The sequence below is a fragment of the Procambarus clarkii genome, chromosome 14, assembly GCF_040958095.1.
Source record: "Procambarus clarkii isolate CNS0578487 chromosome 14, FALCON_Pclarkii_2.0, whole genome shotgun sequence".
Lineage (NCBI taxonomy): Eukaryota > Metazoa > Arthropoda > Malacostraca > Decapoda > Cambaridae > Procambarus > Procambarus clarkii.
Genome location: NC_091163.1, coordinates 2,424,289 through 2,446,022, shown reverse-complemented (window position 1 = coordinate 2,446,022; position 21,734 = coordinate 2,424,289).

The window sequence follows — 21,734 nt, the reverse complement described above, 5'->3', positions numbered from 1 at the left end:
TGATGTTTAGAGAACAACTTTGATGGCCAAGATTAACTTTAGATGTCTCTGAGAATAACTTTTATAACATAGAAATTAACTTTAGATGTCTCTGAAAATATCTTTGATGACTTCGAGAATAACATTTGATGACTCTGAGAATAACTTTTATGTCTTACATAATAACTTTAGATGTCTCTGAAAATAACTTTGATGAAAAAAGATGTCTTAGATTAACTTTTGATGACTTTGAAAACAAGTTTGATGAACAAAGATGTTTTGGAAAGTTTCTCTGACGAACGAAGGTAACTTAGAGATTAACTTTTATGATTTAGAGAACATCTTTGATGTCTTAGAGAACAAGATTGATGTCTTAGAGAACAACTTGGATGAACAAAGATGTCTTAGAAAGCTTCTCTGATGAACGAAAAGATACTTAGAGAATAACTTTGACGACTGTATTTAACTTTTTGATGGCTCTGAGGACAGTTTTTGTTGAACGAGGATGTCTCAGAAGGCTTCTTTGAATAACAAAGGTGACTCTGAGAAAAACTTTGATGACTCTGAGAAAGACTTTGTTGTCTTAAAGAATAACTTTAGATGTCTCTGAGAATAACTTTTATGAACGAAGATGTCTGAGATTAACTTTGACGTCTCTTGGATTAACTTTGTGGACATGAGAATATCTTTGGATAACTCTGAGATTAACTTTGATGTCTTTGAAACAACTTTGATGAACGAGAGTGAGTTAGAGATTACCTTTGTTAACTCTGAGATCAACTTTGATGAACAAAAGTGAGTTAGAGATTACATTTGATAACTCTAAGATTAACTTTAGATGTCTCTGAGACAAACTTTTATAACATAGAAATTAACTTTAATGACCAAAAGTGAGTTAGAGAATACCTTTGATGACTCCGAGAATAATTTTGATAGCTCTGAGAATGACTTTTGCTGTCTTGGAATAACTTTTGATTGTTCTGAGAATAACTTTTGTTGCCTTGGAATAACTTTTGATTGTTCTGAGAATAACTTTGAGGGCTTAGAGAATGTCTTTGATGAATGGAAGAGTCCCATTGAAGTCTTAAGGATGTCTTTGATGTCTCGAAGGATGTCTTTGAGTGTAACTTTGGTGTCTTTGAGTAAGTCCTTAATGTATTGAAGAGTGTCTTTGATTTCTCGAAGAGTAACTTTGGTGTAACGGAGAGCACCTTTGACTATTTTTCTTACTTAGCGACATATAATTTTAGTTACGAAAGTGTTGAAAAAGTTACATTTGACTATTTTTAGTGCTCCACAAAGTATAAATGTCAGTTAAGAACGACGATGATAGATATCTTTGACTATATTTTCTTACTTGACGATGGATAATGGCTGTTACGAAATGATGAAAGAAGTTTCCTTTGACAATTTTTAGCTAAGCGAAAGGATGTTTTAGTTAAGAACGGTGTTGAAAGAGATTAATCTTGACTATTTTCAGATGAGAGAAGTGATATTTCAGTTAAGAAATGACGAGGAAACATGATGAAGTAACTATTTTTAGTTGACCGATGAATACTTTTAGTTGAGCAAAAGACAAAACATGATGAACATGACTTTTTCTGTTGATTGGCAGATAATTTTAGTTATGAAATGACAATGAAACATGAAGAACACGGTTATTTTCTGATGAATGGGGAATATGTTTAGTTGTGAACAGTGCTGGAAAGATTCCTTTGACAATTTTTTCTTACTTGATGAAACATAGCGGCTGTTAAGAAAAGTGCTGAAAGAAGTTTCCTTTGACAATTTTCTGTTGACTATGGATAAGTGTAGTTGAAAAATGACGAAAGTGACTATGTTTCAGTTGATTGGCGAAAGATTTTAGTTAAGAAGTTACAAGAAAGGTTTGTCTTTGTAAATTTGGAACTGAATAAAGAGTAGATTTTGTTTAAGAACATGGCTGGTAGAACTATTAAGTTGACAACGAGAATTACTTTGATATAGTTTTGAAAATAAAACTTGGTGACTAAAATTGTTGAGGAAACTGTATTGCTGATGCTAATATTTGACAAAGAACTAGTTAGTGAATGGAAGAAACAAAGAACATAAAAAAAAATTGAGGTTAAGTAAGGGAATGAACACAGTGAACATATGGGGGAACATGGCAAAGAACATATGTAAGAAAAGTTGATGAATACAGTGAACATGCTGGGAATATGAACTTACAGAGAACATGAAAACATGATAAGGAGAATAGGGAATACAAAGAATGAACAATGGACTTGTGAAGAACATGGAGAATATGACAAAGAATGTAGAAAACATGTAAGTGAAGGTGAAAAACGAAGTGATCTTGTGAGGAACATGAACTTGTAGAGGAATATGAATATTGACAAAGAACACAACATATGGAAGTTAGCATGAATATTGAGTATAAAAGTTGTAAAGAGAACATTGAGAACATGAATATTGAGTATAAAAAGTTATACAGAGAACATATGATGCACATGAAAATATGACAAAGAACATAGTGAACATACGGGGAAAACGGCAGAAAAAATTTGAACTGAGCTTGCTGTGAACATTTATAGAACATGGAATGAACACAGAAAACATGGAAAAAATGTGAAGAACACAGCTGAATATAGAGAAAATATGCAAATACAGGGGGACAAGAGCTGGAGCTCTGTAACTGACTTGATCTTATTTACTACGTCTGAAATATGACTGTTTAAAATTTCAGGGGGATTGGACTGCTAGTAGCGAAAATGTGGTCTCTGCAAAATTTGGGTCTTTAATTAGACTCTGATTAATTTAGATCATGAACTGGACTCTGAATATTTTGGCACAAAGTAGACTCTGGCGAATTTTCGGTATAAACTGGACTCTGATGAAATAAGAGCTTAAAACTGGGCTCTGTCAAATTTTCACAGATTACAGGACACTGATGAAATTTGCTAGAAAACTGGACTCTGATGAATTTTGCTATTAAAGTAGACTCTGGCGAATTTGAGCATAAACTGGACTCTGACGAAAATTGGGTATAAAATGGTCTCTGTCAAATTTTCACAGATTACAGGACACTGATGAAATTTGCTAGAAAACTGGACTCTGATGAATTTTGCTCTCAAAGTAGACTCTGGCGAATTTGAGCATAAACTGGACTCTGACGAAAATTGGGTATAAAATGGTCTCTGTCAAATTTTCACAGATTACAGGACACTGATGAAATTTGCTCTCAAAGTAGACTCTGGCGAATTTCTGTTGATAATTGGACTCTGATGAAATATGAGGTTGGGTTACCGTTACCTGTGGCAGGTGGCTGCAGGTGACGGGTCTCCCAATCCTGAGCACTCCAGTTGCAAACTCTGTGAGCAGGAACTACGGCATGATCTCCCGCACTACATCACTGAATGCCCAGTTATTAGACCTTTCAGACCAGTTGGCATGAGGTACCTGGAGCTTTGCAATTACTTTATTCACTCTCGTATTCTTGAAGATATCCTCACAGTATACCCAAAATTTGCCAGTGCAGGCTATTAAACACATGGCCCTGTATGACTAACCATCCTGCGAGATGGGGACTTGTATTACCACAGCTACCTTATTCAATCTTGTGTTGTTGATATCCTCAAAATGCATCCGGAGTCTGCCAGTGCAGACCGCCTATCACATGTCTCTGTATGACTAACCATCCTGTGTGATGGGGATTTTATAGCATCACCTAGTTAGCTTTTTTTGACACACTGTACTCCACTTCATATAGTCTAGGGTAGCTGCACTAATGCAGATGTACCTCATAACTTAATAAAAAAAAAAAAAAAAAAACAAACACGATTTTTTCTAAAACTTTTCTTTAAGATTTTCCTACTTATTTTCCTATTAAGAATGCTTAACAAACCTCTAAGATCTCAGAAATTATTTTCCTCATAAGAATTCCCTAATTCCAAATCTGTGACTCCCCAAATTCGCCGGAAAACCCTGGCTCCACACAGACGAATTTCTAAATTTACCTGAATAACTAAGGCTTACATAGACGATTTTGTAAGTTGAAAACATGTAAAACATGTCCGTAGAGTTCTCCTGGAAGCCCTAAAGAGCTACATACATTACTTGAATTTGTCCCCATAAGGCCTTAACAAACTTCTATGTCTCGGAAATTATTTTTCTCATAAGAACTTTATCAAACTCGTATGACATTATTTTTCTCATAAGAAATCCTTACTTCTAAAATCTGTGACACAAAATTTACCTGAAAACCCTGGCTCACACACGGGATTTTGGAACCTGAAAAACCCTGGCTCACACAGGGGATTTTTCCCCTTTGGACCTGAAAACCATGGCTCACACAGGGGATTTTTTTCCCAGAAAAAAAAATCCCCTGTGCGTTGCCATCCCTACTACTGTTAGGAAGTTTTCTTTTAGCGTGAGAGTAGTAGAAAAATGGAATGCACTTGGGGAACAGGTTGTGGAAGCAAATACTATTCATACTTTTAAAACTAGGTATGATAGGGAAATGGGACAGGAGTCATTGCTGTAAACAACCGATAGCTAGAAAGGCGGGATCCAAGAGTCAATGCTCGATCCTGCAAGCACATATAGGTGAGTACATATAGGTGAGTACACACACACACACACACACACACACACACACGTACACACACACACACACACACACACACACACACACACACACACACACACACACACACACACACACACACACACACACACACGTACACGCACACACACACACGTACACACACACACACACACACACACACACACACACACACACACACACACACACACACACACACACACACACACACACACACACACACGCACACACACACACACACACACACACACAGAATAACGAATAATAACTGAGGTGATAACTAATAACTAACTGATAACTAACTGATAACTAACAGATAACTAACTAACTGAATAACTAACTGATAACTAATAACAGAAGAACGTCTGCGGCATATGCGAGGCTGGCTAACATCAGAACAGCGTTCAGGAACCTGTGTAAGGAATCATTCAGAATCTTGTACACCACATATGTAAGACCAATCCTGGAGTATGCGGCCCCAGCATGGAGCCCGTACCTTGTCAAGCACAAGACGAAGCTGGAAAAAGTCCAAAGGTATGCCACTAGACTAGTCCCAGAACTAAGAGGCATGAGTTACGAGGAAAGGCTGCGGGAAATGCACCTTACGACACTGGAAGACAGAAGAGTAAGGGGAAACATGATCACAACCTACAAAATCCTCAGAGGAATCGACCGGGTAAACAAGGATAAACTATTTAACACTGGTGGGACGCGAACAAGTTGACACAGGTGGAAACTGAGTACCCACATGAGCCACAGAGACGTTAGAAGGAACTTTTTCAGTGTCAGAGTAGTTAACGGATGGAATGCATTAGGCAGTGATGTGGTGGAGGCTGACTCCATACACAGTTTTAAATGTAGATATGATAGAGCCCAGTAGGCTCAGGAATCTGTACACCAGTTGATTGACAGTTGAGAGGCGGGACCAAAGAGCCAAAGCTCAACCCCCGCAAGCACAAATAGGTGAGTACAAATAGGTGAGTACACACACACACGAACACACACACACACACACACACACACACACACACACACACACACACACACACACACACACACACACACACACACACACACACACACACACACACACACACACACACACACGGCAAGTTCCAGAACTAAGAGGCATGAGTTACGAGGAAAGGCTGAGGGAACTGCACCTCACATCGCTGGAAGACAGAAGAGCCCGAGGAGACATGATCACCACATATAAAATTCTCAGGGAAATTGACAGGGTCGACAAGGATGGAGTATTTAACACGAGTGGTACACACACAAGGGGACACAGGTGGAAGCTGAGTACCCAAATGAACCACAGAGATATTAGAAAGAACTTTTTAGTGTCAGAGTAGTTAGTAAATGGAATGCACTAGGAGGTGATGTAGTGGAGGCTGACTCCATACACAGTGTCAAATGTAGATATGATAAAGCTCGAGAAGCTCAGGAATCTGTACACCAGTTGATTGACGGTTGAGAGGCGGGACCAAAGAGCCAAACGAAAACAATAGTGTAAAAGATATGTAATAACCTGGAGTTTCTCAGAGACGGGAAAGGTAAGGACAAAGATGACACACTCTCCCTCCGGATTGCCTGTTGAAGGCGCTGGAATGCAAAATTGTAGAGCCTTTTGATCTCTCCTTGTTAGATGAGGCAGGAACCCAGGTCTTTGAAAAACATTTTTCTCTCTCGTTTGCCAGAGCTCAGGGTTTGAAAGCTCTTGATTCTGTTGAGGCAAAGTTGCAGGAATGGTGCAGACACGTATTCTTTATTAATTCGTTCTTCTGTAATAGTCCCCCCTTGCTCCTCATGTGCCGCCTAACACCGATGCAGATGCAAATCATTTCCTTAATGACTTGGTCAAGGTGAGGGGGAGACATATTTTAAAATTTTGAGTTTGATAATAGGTGACACATGACATAGATTGTTTGTATAGTGTGGTAAAGAACGCCAGGGCAAGCTATTGGTCTGGAGTTCAGTTTTGAGCACATCATCTGTTCCTGGTAAAACTAAAACTGAAGTGAAATGCAATTAAGCTGGATTTTTTTTTTTTTTGCAAATACGAACCACTTTTTTTTAAGGAATGTATTAGTAAATTATACAGATGTGGTTCAGGTGATTTCATACCCTCTCGTTAATTGTAGTTATTGATGAATATTTGATCAGGAATCAACACTAAACTATACATATATGGAAGACATAATTCTTGTGTTTATATGATTAAATTGCCTATTTACTAAGTGAATAGAGATATCAGGTTTAAGGAAATGTGTCAAAATATATCGTCCTGTATGGGATTCGAGCTCGGGTCGAATAAGTTGAGAGTCGCCTGCGACTGGAGGTCACCCCATCATGAATTTGTTAAGTTTTTAATACATTAATTACAGATCTCAAAGTATGTAAACCCACAAACCAGGAGGCCTGGTCAGAGACCGGGCCGCGGGGACGTTGATGCCCGAGCCACCACACGGCGACCAAGGTAACTCATTACTCAAGGAGGTTTTGAAGTTTTTGCTCTGGTTAATGTCTGTTGATGCCACCCCACACTGAGCACAGGCAAAATCTGATTCTGCTCTGTCTTCCTGGCTACCGCCATTCCTTTCTCCGTCTCTTTTTGCCTCCGACTGCTTGGTGGGTGTCTCCTCGAACCAGAAGACACCTTTCTGATCGGTCTGCGGCCAGTGTGGCAAGATCGACGTCCATGGCCTTCAGGTCCCTCTTGGTCAAGTCTTTGTAGCTTGACGCTTGCCTCTTGGACGTGTTCCCTGCACGTCCAACTCAGTACAGGAGATCCTTGTTGGAGATCATGCCGTCGCCCATTCCCACCACGTGCCCGAACTACTGCATTTATCTTGTTAGTAAACACTAACAATCGCTGCTTACCTATCAACGGCTATGGAGTGGGAGGAGTAGAAATCTAGCACACTTCATCTGAGCCAAATTCATATACATCACTCCAACCCATAAAATAACATATTCTTATGGGTTATTCACTTTTGTAAGTACACATAAACATATTTCAGGTACACATCAGCTGCTGACGTACGTTCCTGGACGTACATAGTTCCTCTAGAAATATATACGTCCCGCTAGACGTACATACGTCTCCAGTTTTTCGTAGACGGATTGTGTTGCTTTTGCTACTGGTGCGTTAATAGTGGTTCGGTTGCCGGCTGCTCAGGGGTTGGTTCAGGCACTGGCGTTGGTGGCGGTGGGTATAGTGCAACAGCCTCGGTTGCAGGACCAGTTGCAGGGTCGGTGGGTTGCACTGGAGTGGCAGAAGTGGTGTTGCTCGTGAAGGGGTATACTTTACCTGCTCTTGAGTCTTGACAGACACAGTTTACATGTTCATGAGTCTTGACAAACACTAGACTTTTCTGTGACATAAAAAAACACAGCTACTTTATTGCCCAACTTTGAGTTTATTTGTGCCAGTAACCAAAAAAAAATTATTATCATTACCTTTATTTACTGCTATGTGAGAAGGTGCTAATTATTTTGCAGTTAAGACAACTTTGTTACAATTATAAAAAGTTGTTGTCATTTTGGAAAAACTAACAATTTGGGATTTTTTTTTTTAGGGTGGCAGCATTAATTGCGTGAACATCAGTACCCTCAGTAAAAAAATATTTAATGATTTAAATTTAAAAAATCAAAGCATTATTGATATTGACGTTTTTGTCCAAATTTCCACTACTTCAACATGTTATTAATTTTCAGTGAGTAATAATAATAATAGTAATAATAATAATAATAATAATAATAATAATAATAATAATAATAATAATAATAATAATAATAAATTTGCACCAAGAAATCCAATTAACATGATATATTAACGAGAAAATCAACAGAAGTCAGGACCAGGATTCGAACCTGCACACTGAGTATTCCTATCATGTGGACGAGTTGTTTAAGACGCATCATACTTGGGTGTACCCAGTGTGCAGGTTCGAATCCTCATTATGGTTTCTACTGATTTTCTCAATAATAATAATATTGACAGGGTACAATCAGGGGAAAAGCGCCAAGCCATTATGACTATATAGCTCTTTGAAGGGATCAGGATAAGGATTAGAGATGGGACGGGAGAATGGAATGGTGCCTAGCCACTTGGACAGTGGGGGATTGAACGCCGACCCGCATAAAGTGACACCCTCGATCTACCGTCCATCCAAAGCGGTTGCGTATAACTGTTTACAACTTACAGAGTAGGTTAAATGACGTAGTTTTCGCCTGTGATTATGGATTCCCGTCAAAGACCTTAATATATGGCATCAGACAATATTCATGACTGGGACTGAAATCAAGTGAAATTATAGACCAATGATTCAGTGTCACACACCCAGACTCTCCATCACAGAAGTGGACTTGGCCCGTGTTTGTGTGAATTATTAAGGTTACAACATTAATTTTCCACCTCACGGAGCCTCAATACGGACTCTTCCCTCGAGAATATATATTGGTGAACGTGTGGAGCCCTCCCCCCCCCCCCACACACACACACACACGACACACACACACACTCTAAACCACCCAAGAGGTGTGTGTGTGTGTGTGTACTCACCTAGTTGTGCTTACGGGGGTTCAGCTTTGGCTCTTTGGTTCTGCCTCTCAACCGTCAATCAACAGGTGTACAGGTTCCTGAGCCTACTAGGCTCTATCATGTCTACACTTGAAACTGTGTATGGAGTCAGCCTCCACCACATCACTGCCTAATGCATTCCATTTGTCAACCACTCAAAATTACCTGCTGTGATGGCCGGGAATCGAACCCGGGTCAACTGCGTGGAAGGCAGCTATGCTCACAACTATACCACTATCGCCTTGTGTGCGTGTGTGTGTGTGTGTGTGTGTGTGTGTGTGTGTGTGTGTGTGTGTGTGTGTGTGTGTGTGTGTGTGTGTGTGTGTGTGCGTGTGTGTGTGTGTGTGTGTGTGTGTGTGCGTGTGTCTGTGTGTGTGTGTATGTGTGTGTGTGTGTGTGTGTGTGTGTGTGCGTGTGTGTGTGCGTGTGTCTGTGTGTGTGTGTATGTGTGTGTGTGTGTTTGTGTGAACTTTGGCATAAGGGGTGTAGGCTCACTCAAGAGCCAACAGCTATACTCACCAAATTTGCCATATTTTTGTAAAGCTGTCGTTCCATATGTAACTGTAAACCATTGAAGAATAGCTGTAAAAGACACACACAGTAAATCACATATTCTGTCCATTTTCTAAACAAATTTACAATTTATGTTGCCTTGCAACGTGCATTTTTTCCCAGGCTCCGTCTCCAAATATTTGTGCTGTGTGTATGAGTGTTGGTAGGATTTAATTTTTCCTCCCTCTTAACCCATGATTTTAATACTTACGACGCTCCTGGGGGTCTTGTCCTGCAGTGGGTCCCTGTCGGAGGAAACTACTCTCTCTCTTAACCCAAAAATATTAGATAATATTTAATCATCTTGTGGTTGATATGAATGAGAAATTAATTAATTTTACATCTAACATCTGTCCCCCTCCCCCCCCAGGAAGGGGGAGGGGGGGGGAAGCAGGTATTAGATGGTAATTAATTAATTAATTTGTGTTTTCCTTGAGACCTACATGTTGGTCGGGAGCTTTAATTAACACACTTTCAGGTGCGTAAGACAGGTGGAGATTCGCAAATTGGTTTACTGTTGTATATACATACATATATATATATATATATATATATATATATATATATATATATATATATATATATATATATATATATATATATATATATATATATATATTATCAACCCTGGCTAACACCTACATTAACCTCAGTGCTGCACAACCAGGTGGCGCTGCCACCCACAGGGAAGCAGCCAAATCCCGTAAGTATAGAGAACTGGATCACCACTACAATTTTGTCCCCATTCCTTCTGAGACACTTGGCGCCTGGGGTAAAAGTGCTACCAGTTTTTTGAAGGAACTGGGTTCTAGGCTCATTGAAACAACAAGAGACCCTAGAGCCGCCAGCTTTCTTTTCCAGCGCCTCAGCGTGGCGATACAGAGGGGAAATGCGCACTGCATCCAGGGTTCCTGCCCGCCATCTGAGGAGCTGGAGGAACTCGACAACCTATGACAACCATCTTTGTAACCTATATGTAACTCCTTTTTTGTAACAAAGTTCAAATAAAGTAAATATATATGTGTACATACAAAAGAATGGGGGTGGTAGGAGAAGATAATATTAGTGTTCAGTGAGAAACCACAAGGTCTCCTCTGAATACTTTTTATTTTCTTCTCCGAGGCTATGGGTCCCCACATTGGCACCAGAGGTGGTACCCTCACAAATTTAAATATATATATATATATATATATATATATATATATATATATATATATATATATATATATATATATATATATATATATATATATAAATATATATATATATATATATATATATATATATATATATATATATATATATATATATATATATATATATATATATATTATTGGGTCATGAGTCCTGGGTCTCATGCTGGCTTAATTCCCCAGTACCTCTCAATCTCCTGCTGCCTCTACCTGCCATCACCGCCTGGTGCCTCTACCTGCCATCACCGCCTGCTGCCTCTACCTGCCATCACCGCCTGCTGCCTCTACCTGCCATCACCGCCTGCTGCCTCTACCTGCCATCACCGCCTGCTGCCTCTACCTGCCATCACCGCCTGCTGCCTCTACCTGCCATCACCGCCTGCTGCCTCTACCTGCCATCACCGCCTGCTGCCTCTACCAGCCATCACCGACTGCTGCCTCTACCAGCCATCACCGCCTGCTGCCTCTACCAGCCATCACCGCCTGCTGCCTCTACCAGCCATCACCTCCTGCTGCCTCTACCAGCCATCACCGCCTGCTCCCTCTACCTGTCATCACCGCCTGCTGCCTCTACCTGCCATCACCGCCTGCTGCCTCTACCTGTCATCACCTCCTGCTGCCTCTACCTACCATCACCGCCTGCTGCCTCTACCTACCATCACCACCTGCTGCCTCTACCTGTCATCACCGCCTGCTGCCTCTACCTGTCATCACCTCCTGCTGCCTCTACCTACCATCACCGCCTGCTGCCTCTACCTGTCATCACCTCCTGCTGCCTCTACCTGCCATCACCGCCTGCTGCCTCTACCTGTCATCACCGCCTGCTGCCTCTGACTGTCATCACCTCCTGCTGCCTCTACCTACCATCACCACCTGCTGCCTCTGCCTGTCATCACCGCCTGCTTCCTCTACCTACCATCACCTCCTGCTGCCTCTACCTACCATCACCGCCTGCTGCCTCTACCTGTCATCACCGCCTGCTGCCTCTGCCTGTCATCACCGCCTGCTTCCTCTACCTACCATCACCTCCAGCTGCCTCTACCTACCATCACCGCCTGCTGCCTCTACCTGCCATCACCGCCTGCTGCCTCTACCTACCATCACCGCCTGCTGCCTCTACCTGTCATCACCTCCTGCTGCCTCAACCTGTCATCACCGCCTGCTGCCTCTGCCTGTCATCACCGCCTGCTGCCTCTACCTGTCATCACCGCCTGCTGCCTCTGCCTGTCATCACCGCCTGCTTCCTCTACCTGCCATCACCGCCTGCTGCCTCTACCTGTCATCACCGCCTGCTGCCTCTACCTGTCATCACCGCCTGCTTCCTCTACCTACCATCACCTCCTGCTGCCTCTACCTACCATCACCGCCTGCTGCCTCTGCCTGTCATCACCGCCTGCCGCCTCTGCCTGTCATCACCGCCTGCTGCCTCTGCCTGTCATCACCGCCTGCTTCCTCTACCTACCATCACCTCCTGCTGCCTCTACCTACCATCACCGCCTGCTGCCTCTGCCTGTCATCACCGCCTGCTGCCTCTACCTACCATCACCGCCTGCTGCCTCTACCTGTCATCACCGCCTGCTGCCTCTGCCTGTCATCACCGCCTGCTGCCTCTACCTACCATCACCGCCTGCTGCCTCTACCTACATTCACCGCCTGCTGCCTCTACCTGTCATCACCCCCTGGTTCCTCTGCCTGTCATCACCGCCTGCTGCCTCTACCTGTCATCACCGCCTTCTTCCTCTGCCTGTCATCACCGCCTGCAGCCTCTACCTGTCATCACCGCCTGCTTCCTCTGCCTGTCATCACCGCCTGCTGCCTCTACCTGTCATCACCGCCTGCTGCCTCTACCTGTTATCACCGCCTGCTACCTCTACCTACCATCACCGACTGCTGCCTCTACCTGTAATCACCGCCTGCTGCCTCTACCTACCATCACCGACTGCTGCCTCTACCTGTCATCACCTCCTGGTGCCTCTGCCTGTCATCACCTCCTGCTGCCTCTACCTGTCATCACCGCCTGCTGCCTCTGCCTGTCATCACCGCCTGCTGCCTCTACCTGTCATCACCGCCTGCTGCCTCTACCTGTCATCACCTCCTGCTGCCTCTACCTGTCATCACCGCCTGCTGCCTCTGCCTGTCATCACCTCCTGCTGCCTCTACCAGTCATCACCGCCTGCTGCCTCTGCCTGTCATCACCGCCTGCTTCCTCTACCTACCATCACCTCCTGCTGCCTCTACCTACCATCACCGCCTGCTGCCTCTACCTGTCATCACCGCCTGCTGCCTCTGCCTGTCATCACCGCCTGCTTCCTCTACCTACCATCACCTCCTGCTGCCTCTACCTACCATCACCGCCTGCTGCCTCTACCTGCCATCACCGCCTGCTGCCTCTACCTACCATCACCGCCTGCTGCCTCTACCTGTCATCACCTCCTGCTGCCTCTACCTGTCATCACCGCCTGCTGCCTCTGCCTGTCATCACCGCCTGCTGCCTCTACATGTCATCACCGCCTGCTGCCTCTGCCTGTCATCACCGCCTGCTTCCTCTACCTGCCATCACCGCCTGCTGCCTCTACCTGTCATCACCGCCTGCTGCCTCTAGCTGTCATCACCGCCTGCTTCCTCTACCTACCATCACCTCCTGCTGCCTCTACCTACCATCACCGCCTGCTGCCTCTACCTGTCATCACCGCCTGCTGCCTCTGCCTGTCATCACCGCCTGCTGCCTCTGCCTGTCATCACCGCCTGCTTCCTCTACCTACCATCACCTCCTGCTGCCTCTACCTACCATCACCGCCTGCTGCCTCTGCCTGTCATCACCGCCTGCTGCCTCTACCTACCATCACCGCCTGCTGCCTCTACCTGTCATCACCGCCTGCTGCCTCTGCCTGTCATCACCGCCTGCTGCCTCTACCTGTCATCACCGCCTGCTGCCTCTACCTGTCATCACCGCCTGCTGCCTCTACCTGCCATCACCTCCTGCTGCCTCTACCTGCCATCACCGCCTGCTGCCTCTACCTACCATCACCTCCTGCTGCCTCTACCTACCATCACCTCCTGCTGCCTCTACCTACCATCACCGCCTGCTGCCTCTGCCTGTCATCACCGCCTGCTGCCTCTACCTGTCATCACCGCCTGCTGCCTCTACCTGCCATCACCGCCTGCTGCCTCTACCTGCCATCACCGCCTGCTGCCTCTGCCTGTCATCACCGCCTGCTGCCTCTACCTGTCATCACCACCTGCTGCCTCTACCTGCCATCACCGCCTGCTGCCTCTACCTGCCATCACCGCCTGCTCCCTCTACCTGTCATCACCACCTGCTGCCTCTACCTGCCATCACCGCCTGCTGCCTCTACCTGCCATCACCGCCTGCTGCCTCTACCTGCCATCACCGCCTGCTCCCTCTACCTGTCATCACCACCTGCTGCCTCTACCTGCCATCACCGCCTGCTGCCTCTACCTGTCATCACCTCCTGCTGCCTCTACCTGTCATCACCGCCTGCTGCCTCTGCCTGTCATCACCACCTGCTGCCTCTACCTGTCATCACCGCCTGCTGCCTCTGACTGTCATCACCTCCTGCTGCCTCTACCTACCATCACCACCTGCTGCCTCTGCCTGTCATCACCGCCTGCTGCCTCTACCTGTCATCACCACCTGCTGCCTCTACCTGCCATCACCGCCTGCTGCCTCTACCTGCCATCACCGCCTGCTCCCTCTACCTGTCATCACCACCTGCTGCCTCTACCTGCCATCACCGCCTGCTGCCTCTACCTGCCATCACCGCCTGCTGCCTCTACCTGCCATCACCGCCTGCTCCCTCTACCTGTCATCACCACCTGCTGCCTCTACCTGCCATCACCGCCTGCTGCCTCTACCTGTCATCACCTCCTGCTGCCTCTACCTGTCATCACCGCCTGCTGCCTCTGCCTGTCATCACCACCTGCTGCCTCTACCTGTCATCACCGCCTGCTGCCTCTACCTGTCATCACCTCCTGCTGCCTCTACCTGTCATCACCGCCTGCTGCCTCTGCCTGTCATCACCTCCTGCTGCCTCTACCAGTCATCACCGCCTGCTGCCTCTGCCTGTCATCACCGCCTGCTGCCTCTACCTGTCATCACCTCCTGCTGCCTCTACCTACCATCACCGCCTGCTGCCTCTACCTACCATCACCACCTGCTGCCTCTACCTGTCATCACCGCCTGCTGCCTCTACCTGTCATCACCTCCTGCTGCCTCTACCTACCATCACCGCCTGCTGCCTCTACCTGTCATCACCTCCTGCTGCCTCTACCTGCCATCACCGCCTGCTGCCTCTACCTGTCATCACCGCCTGCTGCCTCTGACTGTCATCACCTCCTGCTGCCTCTACCTACCATCACCACCTGCTGCCTCTGCCTGTCATCACCGCCTGCTTCCTCTACCTACCATCACCTCCTGCTGCCTCTACCTACCATCACCGCCTGCTGCCTCTACCTGTCATCACCGCCTGCTGCCTCTGCCTGTCATCACCGCCTGCTTCCTCTACCTACCATCACCTCCAGCTGCCTCTACCTACCATCACCGCCTGCTGCCTCTACCTGCCATCACCGCCTGCTGCCTCTACCTACCATCACCGCCTGCTGCCTCTACCTGTCATCACCTCCTGCTGCCTCAACCTGTCATCACCGCCTGCTGCCTCTGCCTGTCATCACCGCCTGCTGCCTCTACCTGTCATCACCGCCTGCTGCCTCTGCCTGTCATCACCGCCTGCTTCCTCTACCTGCCATCACCGCCTGCTGCCTCTACCTGTCATCACCGCCTGCTGCCTCTACCTGTCATCACCGCCTGCTTCCTCTACCTACCATCACCTCCTGCTGCCTCTACCTACCATCACCGCCTGCTGCCTCTGCCTGTCATCACCGCCTGCTGCCTCTGCCTGTCATCACCGCCTGCTGCCTCTGCCTGTCATCACCGCCTGCTTCCTCTACCTACCATCACCTCCTGCTGCCTCTACCTACCATCACCGCCTGCTGCCTCTGCCTGTCATCACCGCCTGCTGCCTCTACCTACCATCACCGCCTGCTGCCTCTACCTGTCATCACCGCCTGCTGCCTCTGCCTGTCATCACCGCCTGCTGCCTCTACCTACCATCACCGCCTGCTGCCTCTACCTACCATCACCGCCTGCTGCCTCTACCTGTCATCACCCCCTGGTTCCTCTGCCTGTCATCACCGCCTGCTGCCTCTACCTGTCATCACCGCCTGCTTCCTCTGCCTGTCATCACCGCCTGCAGCCTCTACCTGTCATCACCGCCTGCTTCCTCTGCCTGTCATCACCGCCTGCTGCCTCTACCTGTCATCACCGCCTGCTGCCTCTACCTGTTATCACCGCCTGCTACCTCTACCTACCATCACCGACTGCTGCCTCTACCTGTAATCACCGCCTGCTGCCTCTACCTACCATCACCGACTGCTGCCTCTACCTGTCGTCACCTCCTGGTGCCTCTGCCTGTCATCACCTCCTGCTGCCTCTACCTGTCATCACCGCCTGCTGCCTCTGCCTGTCATCACCGCCTGCTGCCTCTACCTGTCATCACCGCCTGCTGCCTCTACCTGTCATCACCTCCTGCTGCCTCTACCTGTCATCACCGCCTGCTGCCTCTGCCTGTCATCACCTCCTGCTGCCTCTACCAGTCATCACCGCCTGCTGCCTCTGCCTGTCATCACCGCCTGCTTCCTCTACCTACCATCACCTCCTGCTGCCTCTACCTACCATCACCGCCTGCTGCCTCTACCTGTCATCACCGCCTGCTGCCTCTGCCTGTCATCACCGCCTGCTTCCTCTACCTACCATCACCTCCTGCTGCCTCTACCTACCATCACCGCCTGCTGCCTCTACCTGCCATCACCGCCTGCTGCCTCTACCTACCATCACCGCCTGCTGCCTCTACCTGTCATCACCTCCTGCTGCCTCTACCTGTCATCACCGCCTGCTGCCTCTGCCTGTCATCACCGCCTGCTGCCTCTACCTGTCATCACCGCCTGCTGCCTCTGCCTGTCATCACCGCCTGCTTCCTCTACCTGCCATCACCGCCTGCTGCCTCTACCTGTCATCACCGCCTGCTGCCTCTAGCTGTCATCACCGCCTGCTTCCTCTACCTACCATCACCTCCTGCTGCCTCTACCTACCATCACCGCCTGCTGCCTCTACCTGTCATCACCGCCTGCTGCCTCTGCCTGTCATCACCGCCTGCTGCCTCTGCCTGTCATCACCGCCTGCTTCCTCTACCTACCATCACCTCCTGCTGCCTCTACCTACCATCACCGCCTGCTGCCTCTGCCTGTCATCACCGCCTGCTGCCTCTACCTACCATCACCGCCTGCTGCCTCTACCTGTCATCACCGCCTGCTGCCTCTGCCTGTCATCACCGCCTGCTGCCTCTACCTGTCATCACCGCCTGCTGCCTCTACCTGTCATCACCGCCTGCTGCCTCTACCTGCCATCACCTCCTGCTGCCTCTACCTGCCATCACCGCCTGCTGCCTCTACCTACCATCACCTCCTGCTGCCTCTACCTACCATCACCTCCTGCTGCCTCTACCTACCATCACCGCCTGCTGCCTCTGCCTGTCATCACCGCCTGCTGCCTCTACCTGTCATCACCGCCTGCTGCCTCTACCTGCCATCACCGCCTGCTGCCTCTACCTGCCATCACCGCCTGCTGCCTCTGCCTGTCATCACCGCCTGCTGCCTCTACCTGTCATCACCACCTGCTGCCTCTACCTGCCATCACCGCCTGCTGCCTCTACCTGCCATCACCGCCTGCTGCCTCTACCTGCCATCACCGCCTGCTGCCTCTACCTGCCATCACCGCCTGCTCCCTCTACCTGTCATCACCACCTGCTGCCTCTACCTGCCATCACCGCCTGCTGCCTCTACCTGCCATCACCGCCTGCTGCCTCTACCTGCCATCACCGCCTGCTCCCTCTACCTGTCATCACCACCTGCTGCCTCTACCTGCCATCACCGCCTGCTGCCTCTACCTGTCATCACCTCCTGCTGCCTCTACCTGTCATCACCGCCTGCTGCCTCTGCCTGTCATCACCACCTGCTGCCTCTACCTGTCATCACCGCCTGCTGCCTCTACCTGTCATCACCTCCTGCTGCCTCTACCTGTCATCACCGCCTGCTGCCTCTGCCTGTCATCACCTCCTGCTGCCTCTACCAGTCATCACCGCCTGCTGCCTCTGCCTGTCATCACCGCCTGCTTCCTCTACCTACCATCACCTCCTGCTGCCTCTACCTACCATCACCGCCTGCTGCCTCTACCTGTCATCACCGCCTGCTGCCTCTGCCTGTCATCACCGCCTGCTTCCTCTACCTACCATCACCTCCTGCTGCCTCTACCTACCATCACCGCCTGCTGCCTCTACCTGCCATCACCGCCTGCTGCCTCTACCTACCATCACCGCCTGCTGCCTCTACCTGTCATCACCTCCTGCTGCCTCTACCTGTCATCACCGCCTGCTGCCTCTGCCTGTCATCACCGCCTGCTGCCTCTACCTGTCATCACCGCCTGCTGCCTCTGCCTGTCATCACCGCCTGCTTCCTCTACCTGCCATCACCGCCTGCTGCCTCTACCTGTCATCACCGCCTGCTGCCTCTACCTGTCATCACCGCCTGCTTCCTCTACCTACCATCACCTCCTGCTGCCTCTACCTACCATCACCGCCTGCTGCCTCTGCCTGTCATCACCGCCTGCTGCCTCTGCCTGTCATCACCGCCTGCTGCCTCTGCCTGTCATCACCACCTGCTTCCTCTACCTACCATCACCTCCTGCTGCCTCTACCTACCATCACCGCCTGCTGCCTCTGCCTGTCATCACCGCCTGCTGCCTCTACCTACCATCACCGCCTGCTGCCTCTACCTGTCATCACCGCCTGCTGCCTCTGCCTGTCATCACCGCCTGCTGCCTCTACCTACCATCACCGCCTGCTGCCTCTACCTACCATCACCGCCTGCTGCCTCTACCTGTCATCACCGCCTGCTTCCTCTGCCTGTCATCACCGCCTGCTGCCTCAACCTGTCATCACCGCCTGCTTCCTCTGCCTGTCATCACCGCCTGCTGCCTCTACCTGTCATCACCGCCTGCTTCCTCTGCCTGTCATCACCGCCTGCTGCCTCTACCTGTCATCACCGCCTGCTGCCTCTACCTGTCATCACCGCCTGCTGCCTCTACCTACCATCACCGACTGCTGTCTCTACCTGTCATCACCGCCTGCTGCCTCTACCTACCATCACCGACTGCTGCCTCTACCTGTCATCACCTCCTGGTGCCTCTGCCTGTCATCACCTCCTGCTGCCTCTACCTGTCATCACCGCCTGCTGCCTCTGCCTGTCATCACCGCCTGCTGCCTCTACCTGTCATCACCGCCTGCTGCCTCTACCTGTCATCACCTCCTGCTGCCTCTACCTGTCATCACCGCCTGCTGCCTCTGCCTGTCATCACCTCCTGCTGCCTCTACCAGTCATCACCGCCTGCTGCCTCTGCCTGTCATCACCGCCTGCTTCCTCTACCTACCATCACCTCCTGCTGCCTCTACCTACCATCACCGCCTGCTGCCTCTACCTGTCATCACCGCCTGCTGCCTCTGCCTGTCATCACCGCCTGCTTCCTCTACCTACCATCACCTCCTGCTGCCTCTACCTACCATCACCGCCTGCTGCCTCTACCTGCCATCACCGCCTGCTGCCTCTACCTACCATCACCGCCTGCTGCCTCTACCTGTCATCACCTCCAGCTGCCTCTACCTGTCATCACCGCCTGCTGCCTCTGCCTGTCATCACCGCCTGCTGCCTCTACCTGTCATCACCGCCTGCTGCCTCTGCCTGTCATCACCGCCTGCTGCCTCTGCCTGTCATCACCACCTGCTTCCTCTACCTACCATCACCTCCTGCTGCCTCTACCTACCATCACCGCCTGCTGCCTCTGCCTGTCATCACCGTCTGCTGCCTCTACCTACCATCACCGCCTGCTGCCTCTACCTGTCATCACCGCCTGCTGCCTCTGCCTGTCATCACCGCCTGCTGCCTCTACCTACCATCACCGCCTGCTGCCTCTACCTACCATCACCGCCTGCTGCCTCTACCTGTCATCACCGCCTGCTTCCTCTGCCTGTCAACACCGCCTGCTGCCTCTACCTGTCATCACCGCCTGCTTCCTCTGCCTGTCATCACCGCCTGCTGCCTCTACCTGTCATCACCGCCTGCTTCCTCTGCCTCTCATCACCGCCTGCTGCCTCTACCTGTCATCACCGCCTGCTGCCTCTACCTGTCATCACCGCCTGCTGCCTCTACCTACCATCACCTCCTGCTGCCTCTACCTACCATCACCGCCTGCTGCCTCTACCTACCATCACCGACTGCTGCCTCTACCTGTCATCACCTCCTGGTGCCTCTGCCTGTCATCACCGCCTGCTGCCTCTACCTGTCATCACCGCCTGCTGCCTCTACCTGTCATCACCGCCTGCTGCCTCTACCTACCATCACCGACTGCTGCCTCTACCTGCCATCACCTCCTGGTGCCTCTGCCTGTCATCACCACCTGCTGCCTCTACCTACCATCACCGCCTGCTGCCTCTACCTGTCATCACCGCCTGCTGCCTCTACCTACCATCACCGACTGCTGCCTCTACCTGCCATCACCTCCTGGTGCCTCTGCCTGTCATCACCACCTGCTGCCTCTACCTGTCATCACCGCCTGCTGCCTCTACCTGTCATCACCGCCTGCTGCCTCTACCTACCATCACCTCCTGCTGCCTCTACCTACCATCACCGCCTGCTGCCTCTACCTACCATCACCGACTGCTGCCTCTACCTGTCATCACCTCCTGGTGCCTCTGCCTGTCATCACCGCCTGCTGCCTCTACCTGTCATCACCGCCTGCTGCCTCTACCTGTCATCACCGCCTGCTGCCTCTACCTACCATCACCGACTGCTGCCTCTACCTGCCATCACCTCCTGGTGCCTCTGCCTGTCATCACCACCTGCTGCCTCTACCTACCATCACCGCCTGCTGCCTCTACCTACCATCACCTCCTGGCGCCTCTACCTACCATCACCGCCTGCTGCCTCTACCTACCATCACCGCCTGCTGCCTCTACCTACCATCACCACCTGCTGCCTCTACCTGTCATCACCGCCTGCTGCCTCTACCTGTCATCACCGCCTGCTGCCTCTACCTACCATCACCTCCTGCTGCCTCTACCTACCATCACCGCCTGCTGCCTCTACCTGCCATCACCTCCTGGTGCCTCTGCCTGTCATCACCGCCTGCTGCCTCTACCTGTCATCACCGCCTGCTGCCTCTACCTGTCATCACCGCCTGCTGCCTCTACCTACCATCACCTCCTGCTGCCTCTACCTACCATCACCGCCTGCTGCCTCCATCAGCCACGACGGCTAAAACGGCGTGCATCTGAACGGCTAATAGTCCTTTTTAGCCGTTGACAGGTAAGTCTCACTCAGACAATATACTCACACCTTGACAAATCACTCAGAGGAGTGCGAAAAGACTTGGCGTAAATCTTTTCACGTAATTCACAACTATATAAATGTGGAGTTTTATCCTGTTTGAAAATAAATGCAAAGATTATCATTCAAATCAAAATAAATAGATTTCTGAAAATGAATAATGAACAAGAACAGCTTATTAAATTTTAAACAAATTTTGTATTATCGTTGGCTAATTAATAATTGAATTGGTAATTGCTTCTATCCACATCATTCCATCGCATTGTTTACAGTTAAGTAATGTTTTCATAAACATATTTCATAGTTTGGA